Source organism: Orcinus orca, chromosome 6 (genome assembly GCF_937001465.1).
Source record: "Orcinus orca chromosome 6, mOrcOrc1.1, whole genome shotgun sequence".
Lineage (NCBI taxonomy): Eukaryota > Metazoa > Chordata > Mammalia > Artiodactyla > Delphinidae > Orcinus > Orcinus orca.
The window spans coordinates 116,052,413-116,069,142 of NC_064564.1; the positions used below are offsets into that span (position 1 = coordinate 116,052,413).

The 16,730-nt window shown below is 56.7% G+C and overlaps 1 pseudogene; it reads left to right on the forward strand.

The window, feature by feature from the left end:
• The first annotated feature begins 9,427 nt into the window (after window positions 1–9,427).
• Window positions 9,428–10,245, forward strand: LOC101277985 (elongin-B-like; annotated as a pseudogene).
• The last annotated feature ends 6,485 nt before the right edge of the window (window positions 10,246–16,730 follow it).

Consider the following 16,730-nt stretch of genomic DNA (forward strand, 5'->3'; position numbering starts at 1 on the left):
GAGACTCCAGTGAGTTTCATGATCAATTCCCCTCCAGAAACGTTCTGATGAAGCCGCGTGCTTGCACCAGGCAGCCTCCCAGATCAAGGATTATTTCACAAAGCTGCCTTCCTCTGTGACTTGTGTTCATTAGCTGCTGCAAGGGTCACACGCTTTCGCTGGTTCAGAGAGGCCATCTCTGAGCAGACAGTCCCCCCTGGAGGGAAGCTCTCCCCAGCCTGCCCACTGGGAGAGTGGGGAGTGACTGGAAGGTCAGTACCGGCCAGACCCAGTGGCCTGGAATCTGTGGAGGGAAGCAGGTAGCTGGCGGCGGGGGGGATGTTCTCAAAGGAGAAGATATTAAGATGAGTCATATGATAGTTCTGACATTCAGCCATTTGTTGACTCAGGAAAACGGCATTTCAACCTAATAGGACCATCTAAGTTGCTCCTATAGAGAGGGAGGGTAGGAAGAGGAGAAAGGAGTCAGAAACCAGGTCCGGTCCTGTTCTGCTACTGGTCAGCTGGGCGGCTTAGGGAGCTTGGCCTCATCGCTCTGCGCCTGCCTGTTGAACACAAGTAATCATGGCGCCGCCTCACAGGGAGGGCCTGCAGCTTCCCTGCACCCGTATGCATCACTACCTGCCTCGGTGGTCACTGCAGAACCAGGGCACAGTCAACAGCAGCTGTTTCAGCATTAACTAGCAACTCACAGGGGCACTGGTAGGGTGTGGCTGTTCTGCTAGCTTTCCCAGCACTCACTTCTTCAGAGTTGCTTTTCTGGCAAAGGCACCCCGGAGCTTCCAGAGACTTTGGGGAAAACGCGCATTAGCTGATACCAGAGAGGTCGTCTGTGGCCCACTCCCATTGGCAGGTTAGCCGGGGCCTCGCATCAGTACATTGCCTGACACACGTAGTACACTCGGCACACGCTTGCGGAATGGATGGGCAGATGTTTTTGTTGACCTCTTGGGACACTGAGAACTAGGCTTTGTGAGTATGAGATATACACACACACACACACACACACACACACACACACACACGCCAGGAGCGGAGGTCTGAGAGTGGGCACAGTAGGAGAGCGGTGACCAGCAGTCAGAGGAGAGGAGACGGGGCTTTTATGGGGTCATGGAAATCGCTGGCATTTCGAGCCCACCGTCTAGGCGGGGCTTGCCCCCCCCCTGGGTACTCTCCGTGGTGCTGAAACACCATCTTGGACCAGGGGCCCAGCAGCCTCGCCTCTGCCTGGGCTCAGTTGAAGCCTCTCCGCCTTCTTTCAGGAATTCCGAGCCAGGGGAGACAAGAAGTGGCGGGGTGGCGAAGGGAGGATACAGAGTGAGAGGTGACACCAGACAAAGGCTGCTGGTCAGACACAACCAATGCCGGACTACTGGAGGGTGGGACTTTTTTTACATTACTGCAACCCCTAAGCAATAACTCCTCACCGTGGGAAACTTGGGCACTTCTCCCCCACCCACTGTGCTCTGACGACACCTTCATGGTGGAAAGCAAACCCACCCCGTGTCTCCAGACCTAGGGTCTGTGCTCACACCCCTTCCCCTTGCCCACCAGCTCTTTGCAGGCCATTGCACTCACTCTGCTCCTTTCAGCCCAGGCCGCTCTTCTGACCTCCTACTGAACTTAGAGCCAAGTTTAGCAAGCAATGCTTCTCTAGCTGTTCCCCGTGAGCTTTCTCTTTCTCACCACCCAGCCGTGGGCTCTCAGAGGACCTGGTTCTCGTCCAGAAGAGCCGAGCCTGGACCGTGCGAGAACATCCTCGTCATCACCACCATCAGCAGACCATCGACCGCCACGAATGAGCGCTAACACCGTGCAATGGCCGTGCTGACACTTCTCATGCTTTATCTCACTGAAACCTCAGAATAACTCTTTGAAGCAGGTCCGGTTATTATCGTCATTATAATGGGAGGCTCAGAGGGATTGAGTAACTTGCCCAAAGCCATAGATGCACCAGAGCCGGGGTTCAAGAGAAGGTCTGTCCGACCTCAGAGTCCAGCTCTTAACCGCCAGTCCATCAGATTCATAGCGATGACCCATAACTGAAACACACACTGAAACCAGCTCAGCTCTGCTCTTTACTTACGGTGAAACTCTACCCCCCAGAGAATCAATGCTAGAAGAATCAGAGACAGTACGGTTTTTTACCGGGATGGAGCAGAGCACTGCAATCTTCCCCTGCCTCTGAGAGTTGCACTAGGGCTTCCCGGGTGGCGCAGTGGTTGGGAGTCCGCCTGCCAATGCAGGGGACATGGGTTCGATCCCTGGTCCGGGAAGATCCCACATGTCGTGGAGCAACTAAGCCCGTGCACCACAACTACTGAACCTGGGCTCTAGAGCCCACGAACCACAGCTACTGAGCCCACGTGCCACAACTACTGAGTCCGCACGCCTAGAGCCCGTGCTCCACAACAACGGAAGCCACCGCAATGAGAAGCCCGAGCACCGCAACAAAGAATAGCCCTCGCTCGCTGCAACTAGAGAAAGCCCGTGCGCAGCAACGAAGACCCAACGCAGCCAAAAATAAATACATTAAATAAATTAAAAAAAAAACCCCAAAAACCTAAAAAAAAAGAGCTGCATTAATTTCTACAAACATTTATGGAGTCCCCATTGCATGCCATGCATTATGCAGTATGACGAGTACTGAGTCAGATGGTCATAAATACAACACACGCTGACACTGTCAACCTGTGACAGAAGATTTTAGAGAATCAGTAAAGGAGTCGGTGGCCCAGCCCCATCTTTCTCCTGGAGGCCCAGCCAACAGGTGGCACCAGCTTCTCTGCTTTCAGAAAGACCTCGGAGTATTCTGAAAATCGCATGGACTCCTGGAGAGATAAGAGGGTCATTTGGGACTGGGGCTCTGGAGTCTTCAGGAGACAGGGAACCAGAGATACGCCTTATCTGGTGGCTGCTTTGCATTGTCAGGCTGTTGGATAACATCAAACCAGCCAGGGAGCCAAGCTGGTCCGTCAGGATGGGTTTCTGTGTGTGTGTGGGGTCTGTGGGGTGAGTGGGGCACACGCATGCCTGTGCACTTCTGCATTTCTTTTCAATTAGAGGTACACCCATCCTGCCAAGGAACAGGTGCAGGAACACGATGAAATCATAAGGTTATTGGAGCATGGGTGCATGATGGGGAAAATCAGATAAGTGAAAATCACTTCCGTGTGTGTGTGTGTGTGTGTGTGTGTGTGTGTGTGTGTGTGTGTGTGTGAAATATCCAGCCAATGAGGAAAGCTCTTCCGCTGCTCTCAGAGCTGATGCTGAGAGGAGCAGGGGCTCTCTGGGGAGCTCTTGGAGCTGCAGAGTTGGGGTGAACAGGGGCCAGTAAGATGCTTGTGAAGGGGCCCGGTCAAGCTTCTCTCCCTCCATTATCCTCCCACATGGCCCTTGGGCAGTTCCTTCCTGCTCTGAGCCTCCCCTGCCCCTAGCACCCTCTTCTCCGTATCTTTCCCAAAGGGGCTGTCATCATGTCAGAAGCCCAGGGCTTTTAAAAAAGCCTTTCTCTCCTCATCCTTTGATTCTGCCCGTTTCCCCCGGGTCTGCTAAGAACAAAGTGCATGAGTGAGCGGGAATGGAATGGGTCCCTCGTGTCAGCCTTCATTTCAGGCTCCTGTCGATGGGGGGAGTTGCGATTGCTGGCTCAGTGGCTTCCCCCTCTCCCCGCTGTAGGGAAGTCAATGCCCCCATGCTGTCCTTGAGAGTGAGAAGGGCCTCTCGGTCACGACCACTCAAAAGCAGGATTTTATCACTCCACAAATATTAGCGCCTACTGTGTGCTAGACACCATTATAGTTGAGGGGATCAAGCAGATGTCGAATCTTTAGACAAAAGCTTTGGCTCTCCTGGAGTGGCTTTGCCATTTACCAGCTGTCAGACCTTGAGCAAATAACCTCCTTTGTTCCATCTCAAAATGGAGAGAACAAGAGTGTATCGTTGGGACTTCCCTGGTGCGCAGTGGTTAAGAATCCGTCTGCCAATGCAGGGAATACAGGTTCAAGCCCTGGTCTGGGAAGATCCCACATGCCGTGGAGCAACTAAGGCTGTCCGCCACAACTACTGAGCCTGCGCTCTAGAGCCCGCGTGCTGAAGTCCGCGAGCCACAACTACTGAGTCTGCGAGCCACAACTACTGAAGCCCACGCACCTAGAGCCCGAGCTCTGAAATAAGAGAAGCCACCGCAATGAGAAGCCCGCGCACTGCAACGAAGAGAAGCCCCCGCTCGCCACAACTAGAGAAAGCCCGTGTGCAGCAACGAAGACCCAACAATGAAGACCCAAAGCAGCCAAAAAAAAAAAAAGTGTATCGTTTATTGCTACAATAATGCTGCATAACAAACAACCCCCAAATCTCAGTGGCATGCAGAAATAACCACTTATTTCTGTGGGGGGAAGTAATGTATGCCACTTCCAGGCCTGGCCCCCAAAGCCTCCTGTATGATCCCCCATAGCTTTCTCTTTCTTGGTCTCCTCGTCAGATACAGAGGGCCCAATGAGGGACTCCAAGGCTCTAGGGCAGTGGTGGGAAAGCTATGGCCCTCCCTCTGTTTTTGTAAATAAAGTTTTATTGGAACATGGTCATGCTCATTCCTTTCTGTGTTGTCCATGTCTGCTTTCATACCACAATGGCAGAATTGAGCAGTTGCCACTGTATGCCCTGCAAAGCCTAAAATACTTGCTATGTAGCCCTTTACAGAAAAAGCTTGCTGGCTCCTGCTCTGGGGGATGGTGGAGCCACGAGTTGGAAGGAGCCTGGGTCCCTGGATGACTGCATGGGGCACAGTCTCCCCTCCTGCACTAAGCTGCATTGGAATGTACCACAAACAAGAAAGAAACCTTCATTGTGTCGAGCTACTGAGGTTGGGGGTCGTGAATACACACCGCCCAGAGCTCCGATTCTGGTAGCAGCAGAAACGCGGCTGCCAGTTCGTCCTCGCACCCTGTGCCCTGCACACCCTGGTAAGGAGGCTTGTCTCCAGGCCAGGGCTCCTGCAGGACCACAGTCACTTAGGCCTGGTGACCTTCAACTGTGGTCTGGGTGAGGTTACTTTTACAGAGTGGTGGGGACCCTTCTCTCCTCATGGGAGATAAAACAGTAAGAAGATCTGAGTGTGGGGAGAGGGAAGCCCATGGGCAGCCCGTACGGGTGCCAGCCTGTTGGTCTCGGAGAGGCAGCCATGTTCTCAGGACGGTCATCTTAGGGAACGTGACCTTGAGGGTTTGTCAATTACTGGCTGTGTGATGCTGGATAAATTACTTAGCTCTCCCTCCCCAGGCTTCAGTTTTCTTACCTGTAGAACGTGACCAAGAGGACCTCTCTCCTAGAGTTGCTGGGAATAGGGGACCTTCAGCAGGGAGGCACGTCCCCCCCTCCCCCTCCCCAGTGGCATTTACATATGGTGTCCCTTCTCGCTCACTCTCTCACACTCTCAGTGCTCTGGCCGCTGGAGCCCTATCCCTTCTGAGGATACCCTGCCCACAGCGCTGGGTTCCCAGGCACAGCCCTGACACCCTGGGCGCCGCTGCCTGCACCGGGGAGCCGCGCTCATCTGCAGGTGGGGCTGAGCCATCCCCCTTTCTCTCCTGGGATTCTGACCTAGGAGGGACTGGGATGATGCGTTAGAGGAGAGGGCGTGATGAAGTGCTGATGACGGTCATGCTGGACCACGTACCGGAGGAGCAACCAGAGGAATACCCAATGAGAGACAAGAGCGAAGCAGACCCAGGAAGAGGAAGACCCACGTCTCTAGGAGACAGTCTGTCCAGTAGCACCTTCTGATGTGCTGTGTCCGCACGGCCGGCCGGGGCGGGCGGCAGCTCTCAGGCTCAGCCTCGGTTATAACGTGTGGCTACTGACCACCTGAGGTGTGACAAGTGCAGCGGAGCCAATGGACAGTGAACTTCAGTTACGCGAGAGAAACGTAAACTCTGCTCACATGTATTTCGCTAAATTAGCTCTAATTCAAATGTGGCAGCTGGCGGTCACCTCGCACGGCGAAGCTCTGGTGCCTTGCTGCCGTTCCTCCAGGACGAGGCCTTTCCTGGGTAGAGGGGCCGGGAGCAACCCCTGCCACTGCGATTAAGCTGCCCCGGGTGGGGTTTCTCAGGCTGGGGGCCGGGGCCTCCCAAGGCTGTAGCTGCGTGTGTGTGAGTGTAAGTGTCTGTGCACGGTGGGAGAGCATGCCACTTGGGAAGGTAGGTCAGGCCAGGCAGGCCTGATGGAGAAGCAGATGAGGCCCACCTTCTCCCCTCCATGGGCGTGGCCTAGAACCTCAGTTTTTGCGTAGTTTCCCTGCGAAGAGCCCTTAGCGACAGAACTTTTGAAGTGAGCTGCCCTGGGAACACATCTCCCAGGCCATGAATTCCTTAACCAGCATCATTTACCCGCTTCCTTCTCTGGCCAGCTCTTCATTCTGCTCTTGCCTCTGACAGCTCTGGGGGCGGCGAGGAGAAGAGGTGGGAGTGGAAGGTTCTCAGGATTTCTGGGCACAGGGACGTGCTCAGCGCCTGTGCTGCCCTGGGTTTGCTGGGTGAACCTGGGCAAGTTAGTTAACCTCTCTGGGTCTCAGGTGACTCATCTGTCGAGATGGGGAAGTGAGGCACAGGGAAGGCCTTACAGTGGGCCAGGGCCTGGTAGCTGGGTCACGCCACACACGCTGTCTGCTGAGCCCAGAGACAGCCAGCAACTTGCTTATAAGCACACAGCCGGTAAGGAACAAACACAGCCTAAGTGCCAACTGCCATAACTCGGTACCTTCACACTTTGGAAATGAAGGAACGCCACAGACAATTAGATCTGAATCCTAGGCTAATCTGTAAACGGGGAAAAGCTGAGGCAGGTGGTGGGGGGCTGAGGAGCTGCAGAGCTGGGGGGCAGCATCAGGGCACCTCAGAGCATGCGGTGTGTGTGTGTGGGGTGCCATGATCCTAACTAGGATCTTGGAGCCGGAGTGACTGTGGGGCTCCTGGGAAGAGAATTTGGAGGCCAAGGGGCCGTGTCCCCGCCCTCCCACCTTGGCTGAAATGTTGGCAGATTCCATGATCCTGACTGAGCCTTGGTTTTCTCATCTGTAAAATGGGATAATCTTAGCAACTAGGTTACATACATGAGGGGGTTGTGAGAACTCAGGGCGCTGTTATCTCTAAAGCTGGCACACAGTAGGTACGCAATCAGTGGTAAAGGTTGAAAACTCCAGCGGGTGCAAAGGAGGGCTATTCAGAGAAAGAACCAGGAAACAGCCTGTTGGCACCTCTCCTAAGAACAGTCCCTCCTAAAGCAAGGCTGAGAGGGACCCTGACAGAGGAGTCCTGGGTGGGAGGGGCCTGGCCGTGACCTTGGGTGACCCTTCCAACTCCAAAAGGCAGGAGGACGCGGGGAACCTCCTGGTCCTCCAGTCGAAGGTTTAAACGCGCCCCCCCCCCCCCATTAAGGGGACGGAGGGGAGGGGAAGGAGGAAGTGTTTTGGCTTCTATCCTCCCTGACTTGCCCTGGGGTTCCCGAGAACCTTGAATTCATTAGCGACGGCAGCTCTGAGCCTTGATTAAAAAGATGCCATCTTTTTTCCCCTTTCTCTTTCCCCCTCAGTTCTTTCCTGAGCAGTGATTTCAATTTGCAGCTGACTCTCTGGGATGCAGAAGAGGACGGGGCTGGGAGCGAGCTCCCCACTACTCAGCCTCCTCTCCCCCTCCCTCCCCCTTTCCTACTCCTCCGTTGCAGGCCTGGATCGGACACACCTGCAGTGCACATCGATTGCCTGATTAAGGGGGAGATTGATTGGTCCCTGCTGTCATTAGCATGCAGTTAGCAGTGACCTCTCTGCCTGGCCTCCAGCCCGTGGCTCTGACCTGAATGGATCAGCGAGCCTGACAGGAAATGGGAACCTGGGGAGAGGAGGGGCAGGGCAAGGGGCAGGGGGACCTGAGGCTTCCCGGTGCCCAGGTGGGCTGGGAGTGTAGGGGCAGGCCCCTCATCTGGCTTGGCCCAGGACCTTCCACTGTGACCAGTGGGCCTCAGTTTTCCTCGCTTCGAAATGGGGAGATTAAGTGCAGTGTTTCCTAAGAAAGCTTTGTCCGAGTCAGAAAAGAGGGGGGCCCTTGCCACCCCAAACCCTTCATCATCTCCCCCACCCTCCCAGCCCCTCTGCCCACCTGGACTGGAATCCCCCTTAAGCTGAGCTCTCCTTCCTCTTTCCAAGTACTTTCACCCTCATCGTCCCGCAGAGGGGGGCAGCAGCTGCTGGGGTGTGGGCGACGGAAAAGCCGGGCGTGGTTGGAAGGTCCACCCCTGGGGTGCCCACAGACCTTGATATGCACCCACACAGGACCTGAGAGTTTTGTGTGATGGCTGTCAAACAGCCATCGGGGGGCTGAGGGCGGGGTCCCGGGTTTATCCACATCTGTGGTCCAGCGCAAACACTGTGTAGTGGGATGAGGGCTGCCTGTCCGCCCTCCCAACTCCCGGAGGAGAATGATTTGACGCTGTCACGAGTACAGAAAACTAGCTCCACACGCTGTAGAACGAAGCCGCTCTTCTGTTTGCTCAGTGGCCGTGCGACTCGAAACTTTTTCATAAAGCAAAATTCGGAAACGCCAGGTGCTGTGAGACAGGTTGGGGGTAGGGGGTGACCCCAGAGCCCACGGCCTGGCGGAACTGCCCTCCCGGTCCTCAGAACGACACCCTGTGCAGCGCGTGTGGGCCGAGCCTGGGGAGGGAGCATGCCAGGGTGGTCTCAGCACAAACTTTGGGGTAAGTTTGAACCCCAAATGGGTCCCTTAGCAACTCTGTCACCTTCTGCAAGCTCCCAACCTCTCTGAGCATCGCCTTCCTCGTCTGTGACGGGGGATGATGTTAACTACCCTGGAAGGATCTTTGAAGGGCTTAAGTGAGATCGCGGACGCGTGGCGTGGAGTGGGCACTCGCGATGAGCTGTAGGAGGAGGACTGACTTGGTGGTTTCCACCCTGGTGAGCGAGGATACGACGCCGTATAATACGCTTTGCTTATTGACCTCCTGAAAGCATACGTAAAGGATTACTGTGAGCTCTGCAACCACAGGGAAGCCCAGTCTCATCCATCCTGATGTCATCGATGCTGCTGCCCAGTGCCTGGGACACTGCAGGTGCGCAGATGTCGGGTGAGGTGAGGCATCTTGGACTCAGGGTGCTCCCAGGCTCTGTCCCAGGGTAGCTGGCTCAGCTCTGTGGGTTGGGACACCTCCGCCAGGGCTCTCAGAAGGTGACGATGAACTCAAGCCCAGACCACTCCTCTAGCTCCTCGGAAGGGAGATTTCCACCTGGCCACAGCGAGGGGATATACGGACCAGTGGATGGCCGTGGCGGGGGCCGGGTGGGCGTGACAGGAGAGCAGGCCTGGTGAGCACCCCTGGGCCGGGCAGATGTCTGTGTCCAGGCCACATGCTGGGATCCTGGGGGGTGGAGCCCATGAGATGGGAGGCCTCTTGGGTAAGGTCATGTATTCCTTTGCCAGGGCTGCCCTGACACAGTACTGCAAACCGGGCGGCTTAAACAACTGACATTTGTCTGGAGGCCAGAAGCTTGAGATCAGTGTGTCCGCAGGCCTGGCTCCTCCCAAGGGCCCCAAGGAAAGGATCTGCCCCAGGCCTGTCTCCTTGGCTTGTGGATGGCCGCCTTCTACCTGAGTCTCTTCTCTCTGTGCGTGTGTCTGTGTCCACGTGTCCCCCTTTTGTAAGGACATCATCTTGGAGTACAGCCCGCCCTAAGGACCTCACTTTAACTGCGACCTCTCCAAAGACCTTGTCTCCAAACAAGGTCACACTCTGAGATACTTGGGGTTAGGACCTCAACATACGAATCTGGAGGTGCGGCCGCGCCGGCGCATCGAGGGGAAGCGGCAGCAGCCGTGATGGACGTGTTCCGCGTGATCTGGCGCCACAAGCCCACCATCTTCACAGACGCAAGGAATCGAGCACCGTGTTCGAGCTGAAACGCACCGTCGAGGGCGTCCTCAAGCGGCTGCCGGAGGAGCAGCGGCTGTACTAGGACAGCCAGCTTCCGGACGATGGCAAGACACTGGGCGAGTGTGGCCTCACCAGCCAGACAGCACAGCCTCAGGCCCCAGCCACTGTGGGGCTACAGCCTTCAGGGCACGTGAAGCCTTTGAGGCCCTGCGCATCGAGCCCTTCTCCAGCGCACGCGAGCTGCTGGCTGTGACGAAGCCGCGAGACTCAGGAGGCCGCACCAATGAACGAACCGTGCAGTGAGAGACCACTCCACTCCACCCCGCAATAAAAGAGATTTGGGTGTCCCCCCAAAAAAACTATGAATTTGGGTGGGGGGCACACGTCAACCTAGAACAGGTCCCTTTGAGCTCAGGGCGAGGATGGGACAGGGAGGTAGCTGTGGAGAGCTTCCTGCCTGGTCCAGCCCGCGGGAGGGCAGACAGAAATCCCCGGGGACTCAGGAAGCAGCAGCTCTTGGGGGACAAGAATGGGGCCGGCTTTCGGCTGCTGGCACCTGGCTGAGACGCTGGGAGCCTCGAGCAGGGCCTGGCAAAGCCGGACGGTACCAGCCAGGGATGCAGGCCCAGCTGGCTGGGCCGGAGAAGGCTTCCTGTGAAGTCGCAGCCTTTGAAACCTTGACTAATAAGGTTTTCTTCTCTTTCTAAGTTGAACGCATCAGTAGCTTCATATAGGATCCCATCTGTCCGCTCCATTGCTGCCAGTCGGATTCTAGGCCCCCGGCCAACTAAAAAAACCAAACCAACTTAGCATGAATCTGCTTGACAAATACTTTTGTGAGTGTTCTGTTTTCCCTCGGCGGAAGAGAGGCCTCTTGACTGCCCTTCTGGGTCCGGCTTCCAGAATAAATCTAGAATCCTGCAGCCAAGGAGCCTGGGCGGCGTTTGAATTGGTATCAGGAGGTGGAAAGCGACAAGGAGACGGCTGTCAGCTAAATGCAGGGAAGGCGTTTCCCACCGCTGTGCTCAAGGTTGGAATGGAGGATGTACAGCACCCTGGGCCTGTTTCAGGTTAGCACCTGGTCCATGGTACTGTGAGCTTCTCTTCACCTGGGTGTCTCTCCCATGGGCCCCTTGAGCACAGTGCCCACCGCTTGTCATTAATAATTAATAACTTGTCATTAGTTGTGGGATGATGAACAAGCGCCCAGGGAGGGAGCCAGGGCGTCACCAGGACTGGTCACCTATGGGTGTTCAACCTCTTGGTGGGACCCTGGGAGGACATCCACACCGCAGCTGGCTGACGGCAGCGCCCTGGGATTCCCCAAGGCCGGACACTGGAGCGGGTGTGTGTGGAGCGGTGGCAGGGGGCGGGAGAGGGGGATGTTTGCTGCTGGGCAGTCACCTGACTTCTCTGTGAGAGGGCGTGTGCCTAAAGGCGGGAGCTCATGAGGGCAGGCGCCACCCAGAGGCCAGGCTCCAGCAAAGAGTAAGCAGAATCCCTCGTGGGGGTCAGAAGAGTGGCTGCGAAAACCAGACGTGTTGCTCAGACAGAGCTCTTCCAGCAACAGGCAGACATGAAGGGGTCTGTGCTCGGCCCGCAGCTGAGCAGAGAAGGCCTCGGCTCCTGTGAGAGCGGGCGGCCCGCAGTAGCAGAGAGACAACAACTGTCAACAAAGGAAGCGGCAGAGGACACTACACTGGGGGCCATTTCTGCAGGGGAGACACCTCGCAGGACAGTCGACTTGTTAATGTGCTCAACGAATCCCTGACAAACCCTCTGTTTTTAGGACCCTCACCACGTTCTATCAGAGCCCGGCCCTGCCCTCCAGCTGCCCTGGCCTGTGGTTCCCTGAATCCTCCATGTCCGCGACCCCTTACCACAGGGCCTTTGCACACACTGCTCCCTCTGCTCCAGGGCTCTCTCCTCCCCTCCCCCAGCTGCCGATCTCTGTCTTTGGATGCCGACATGATCAGATGTCAGATCGAGCCTTCCTTTCCTGCCTTTCCTGACTCCTAGGCCGGCCCAGGGCCCTTCGTCCTGGGTTCTCACCAAACCTCACCACTTTCCCTCCGAGCGGGACCCCCAGCTTGATGCCACACTCTGAATCACGTGCCATGTGCCCGCCTGGCTGTAGGATTCCCGGGAGAGGGGACGCTGTCTTACTTGGTCACTGTTTTATCCCCAGAGGCCAGCACAGGCTTGGCCCACAGGCTTTCTCAAAGGAGTGATGCCACCAGAGCAGGAGCCTGTGCTCCTTGGAGTGGCCAGGACTCCTGACAAGGGGGTCCAGTGGTTTAGAGAGTGTTCCTAGACCCGGCCCTGGGTTCGCATTTCCATTCTGCCATTGACTGACTCAGTGGTGGCTTTAGGTAAGTCACCACCTCTGAGAGGTGGTGTCACCTGTTCCCTGAACAGGGCAGTGGGAGGAGTCAGTGAGAATGTAAAGGCCAAGGGGCCCTGGGTGCAGGGCCTGGCGCGGGGCGGGCTTGGCTGCCAGTGGGGCCAGCGATCCTGCCAGTCCCTCCCTCTCTGCAGGCCCGGTTGCTGTTTACTCTCGCCCCTGGGTGGGAGCAGGGGACCTCCTCTGGCTGCCCCGGAGCCATGCAAAGCGGCAGCTGCCCTGAGCTGGCCGGGCAGGCGGGGCCCCGTGGAGACCTGGAAGGCTCTGGGCTGCAGGCACAGTGGGTGGCAGTGGCTCCCGTCCAGCCCAATGACTCTGAGAGGAGCTACTGGCACTCACCACCGGCCCCTCTGCGTCCAGGGCCAGCGGAGCCTTTGGGAAGAACAAAGGGGGCTGGGCGCCCTGCAGGAAGCCGGCTACCTACGCCTGCCCGGACCCGCTGCCCCGGTAGCCCATGGCTTCCCCAGAGCTGCTCAGACCCCAGGAGATGCCCATCTGGGATGGAAGCCAGCAGCACAATCTCGAGGGGCTCACTTAACCTCTGGAGGCTCAGTTTCCTCATCTGTGGGTTGGGGGTGGAAATCCCTACTGTGTGCAATGAGAAGACATTCACAAAACTGCCTGGCATGAAATAGGTCCTTAATAGTCTCGGTTCCTGACTCTCAGCCCACAACTTCCCTGCACTGTCCCCTCACCTCCATCCTAGACGCAGGGTCCTTCTCTCTGGTCTTGGGAGAGGATCCCAATCCCCTTCTGACAGCAGAGTTCAGGCACAGAATGGCTTCTCCCCAGCAGCAGGCAGTGTTGATGAGAAAGACTTCGCCATTAGCCATGGGAACTGTGCAGTAACGGTGACATGTCAGGACTGGCTCTTGGGGCAAGAGATTTTCAGGCTGAATGTGACGAATGCGGGGGTGGGAGGAGGGGGAGTGAGGAGGGGCTGGTGTCCCCCAAAGATAAGGCGTGAAATCGCAGCTTCTCCACTCCCTGGCTGTGTGACCTCGGATAAGCCTCTTGACCTCTCTGAGCTTCCCCCTATGTGAAATGTGGGTGGTAACTGGTGCCGATCCCTATCCCCCAGGACTGCTCTGAGGACCACATGGGCTCCGTAGGTGAAGCCTTTAGGCTGGTGCCCGGCATGCGGCTCGCCCTGCCCTCCCTAGTTGCTGCTGCTGCTGTGTTTACTTTCTATACCAGGAGCTGGTAGAGTGTTTGAAAAATTCATCAGCCCCAAAACCTCGTCTCCCCAGCAGCAGCAGCAGGGCTACGGGAATACAGCTCGAGGCCTGGGGAGGGGCAGACATTTCCAGACTCCTACCGACCTGGCTGCTTTGAGAAAATACCTAACATTTTGCCCTTGGACTGGCCAACCGTGTTCACGGCTCGACTGGCTTGTAGAGGGAGTGGAGGCCCAGTGAGGCCGAGGGACTCGGCCAAGGTCACTGTGCCCCAGAACCTATGTTTCTCCGTAAGCCAAGCTGCCTTCTCCCAGTGCTGTTGGTGCTCCTGAGGGCCTGGCCGGTGAGAGCACTGGCGAGGGGGGAGCTCTGGACAGCCAGTATCTCGAGGCCACGGGACGGCTGGAATTTTCCAGGACCTGCCTACAGGAGCAGCGACCCTGGCCAACCTGCCAGTCTGTGCAGAGCTCCTGGCACCGACCCAGAGGCAGCTTCCAAACATTCTTAGGCGGAGGGCACTGGGAGGCGGCCCAGGCTCCCCGGGAGGGGAGCCGCCTGTCTCCGCCCAGAAGGCGGAGGGGGAAGGCTGACCAGGGCCTGGCGTGGAGAGGGAGATGGATAGGGCAAAGCTGGGTGACAGGCATCTCTGTCCCCATCTCCCCTTCCTGCAGACAAGCAGAAGGGCAAGACGAGGAGGGAAAGCAGGGAGATGGAGAGGGGGAGGGGAAAGAGAGACAAGGTAGGGGGGCCTCCTTGGCTGTTAAGCAGGAGTGAGGGAGGTGGCCTGGCTGTGTCCCCATGGATGTCCTCACATGCTGTCATGGCCCGGAAGCAGTGCTTTGCCCGTGAAATGGCCAGGGTTTCCTCCCCTCCCTCAATGCCACCTTCCTCTGGGGTTTGACACCATCCTGGTAGAAGAAGTAATTAGGTGACCAAGTGGCCACTATGGTGGCCACTCCAAGGGTCACAATCCTATGACCCTGTCCCAGGTGGGGCCCACCTCTCCTCCCCCAGGAAGCCTTCCTGGATTGCCCTCAGCTCCACTGAGCACCTTTACCCCTCTGGGCCCTGCCACACTCTAAGCAGTTGCCATGGGGCATATGGAGGGGTGGAGGGGTGGAGGGGGTGCAGGTCATTTCATATCCATGGAATAGTGGACCCTTCACAGTGAACCATCCAGTTCTGAGGGCCTGACGGTGTCCAAGCAGCTTCCCAAGTTCCCGGTCAGCATCCTGAGATGGACCAGTCTTTCCTCTGCGTGTGTCTGACACACTGGGGGCGGGGAAGGAGGGGGAAGGGAGGAGGAGACTTTGACTCTTTTTCTTAGGCTGATTTAGTGGCATGAATGATGCAAGATCGCCCTTCAGTACATTGAGTAAGAAAACAGCAAGGCTGCCCCCCATTTTTTCAGCACTTCTTACTTGCAGGGACCAGGCTAAGTGCCTCCTACGCGTGCACCTCTGAGATGGGCCTGACACTGTCCCCACCTTACTAAACAGAGGCCTGGAAGTGGCCCAGGGTCTCACAGCCATGGCAGGAAGTGGCTCTCAGCCAATGGGGAGCATTCGAAGCCAGATGAATGACCAGCCCCGCCCCTGAATTCATCCCCGTTTTTAGAGACCAGAAAATAGAGGCCAGTCAGTTCAATGACCACCTTGAGGTATCACGGGTAATCGGGTAGCTCTAGAGCCTGGGGTTCTTCCTCCTGACCGGGGATGGCAGACATTTCACTGGCTGCCTGCCACGAGTTGATCTGGCTGCCTGGAGCCCTGGGCTAAGAAGGATCCAGAAGCCATGTTTGGGCCCAGTGGGAAAGGGCACTGGGGTTGATTAGCAATGTCTGTCAAGGGTGTGGGCAGGGGCGCAGCGGCCTGCCTGTCACACGTTGCCCTGCTGGATTATATCCTGCTAGCCCTGAGCTGACGGACGCCTTCCTACCCTGGCAGTCAAGAAGTCAATTTGATTTCCCTGGGGGCCTTAGCCCATCGGTCCTAGAGCTACAGTCTGGGGGCTTCACGGAGGGACTTAGGGGACTGTGACAGCCTTTGACAACCTGAGTGGATGCCGGTACATCCACTGGGCATTAGCGGTGATGCCCTGGTGCCTAAGGCTTTCTGCACTTTGGGTTTTAGCCTGAGCCACAGCAGGGAGAATGCTGGGGGTTTTAATAAACCTTTCCAGAGAACAGCTTTTGGAGCTGGACTGTATTATCATAGAAGAACTGCCCTGGGATCTGAAGACGAGGGGGGCCATTCGGAATCTACTGCACCATTTTCATAAGAAGCCAAATGAGATTCAAGCTCCAGCTGCCTCTGGCTCCCAAACCACGCCCTCGGGCTGCTTCTGCATCTCAGCGCTGCAATAATAAATCTTCCTCCGTGAAGCACGCAGAGGTGCATTTCCCCGACCCGCTGTGGGTGTTGGGAGGCAGCGCAGGTCCTTGCGACATCGAGGGTATATTACGTGTGTCCGAGGAAGGAAGGAACAAGTGTGCAAGTACGGCACTGGACCTGCTTAGCGGTGCTGACCATATTGGCTAAAAAGAGTTCGTCTCGGAAATTGGCTTTCCGCCTTTGTTTGTCCTACCTTACGGGGCTCAGGAAACGGGAGCTCAGGGTCCTCATCCAGAGCAGAGGAATCTGGAAGTGGAAATGAACAGGAGAGTAAGAAAGGCAATGGTGACGGTAATCACAGTGACGTGCCAGGTGCCACGCGCCGGGGGGCTGACCTCGTGCCAGGCTCTGTGCTAAGTGATTCAGGTTAATTTCTGCAACAGCCCCCTCAGTGGGTGGTGTTACTAGTCACAGAGGAGGGGATGGAAGTCCAGAGAGGGTACGTGACTTGCCAGGGGTCACACAGTCAGTAAGAGGCAGGGCTGGGATTATTGCCACTGGCCGCTAAAGCCTCTGCTACTAGACGCGTCTGTGGTGGAATTGGGCTGCCCTGGCTTTGGTGTGTAAGGCTATAGGGCCAGCCCCGGGTCAGGAGGGAGCCGGAGCCTCTATCCCAGGGGAGGTATGGGTGGGGTCTTCCCAATTTCTTCCCTTGGTCCCTCTTGGACTCCTAGTCTTGGAACTGGACACTGAGCCAGGGCTGGGTCTCACTCAGGAGGTTTTAGAACTTTCTGGACTGCCAGAACCTTTAGAATGTAGCAAAAAATGATGACACTTTGATCCACTGGCTTGTTGGCATGAGTCTGGACTGCA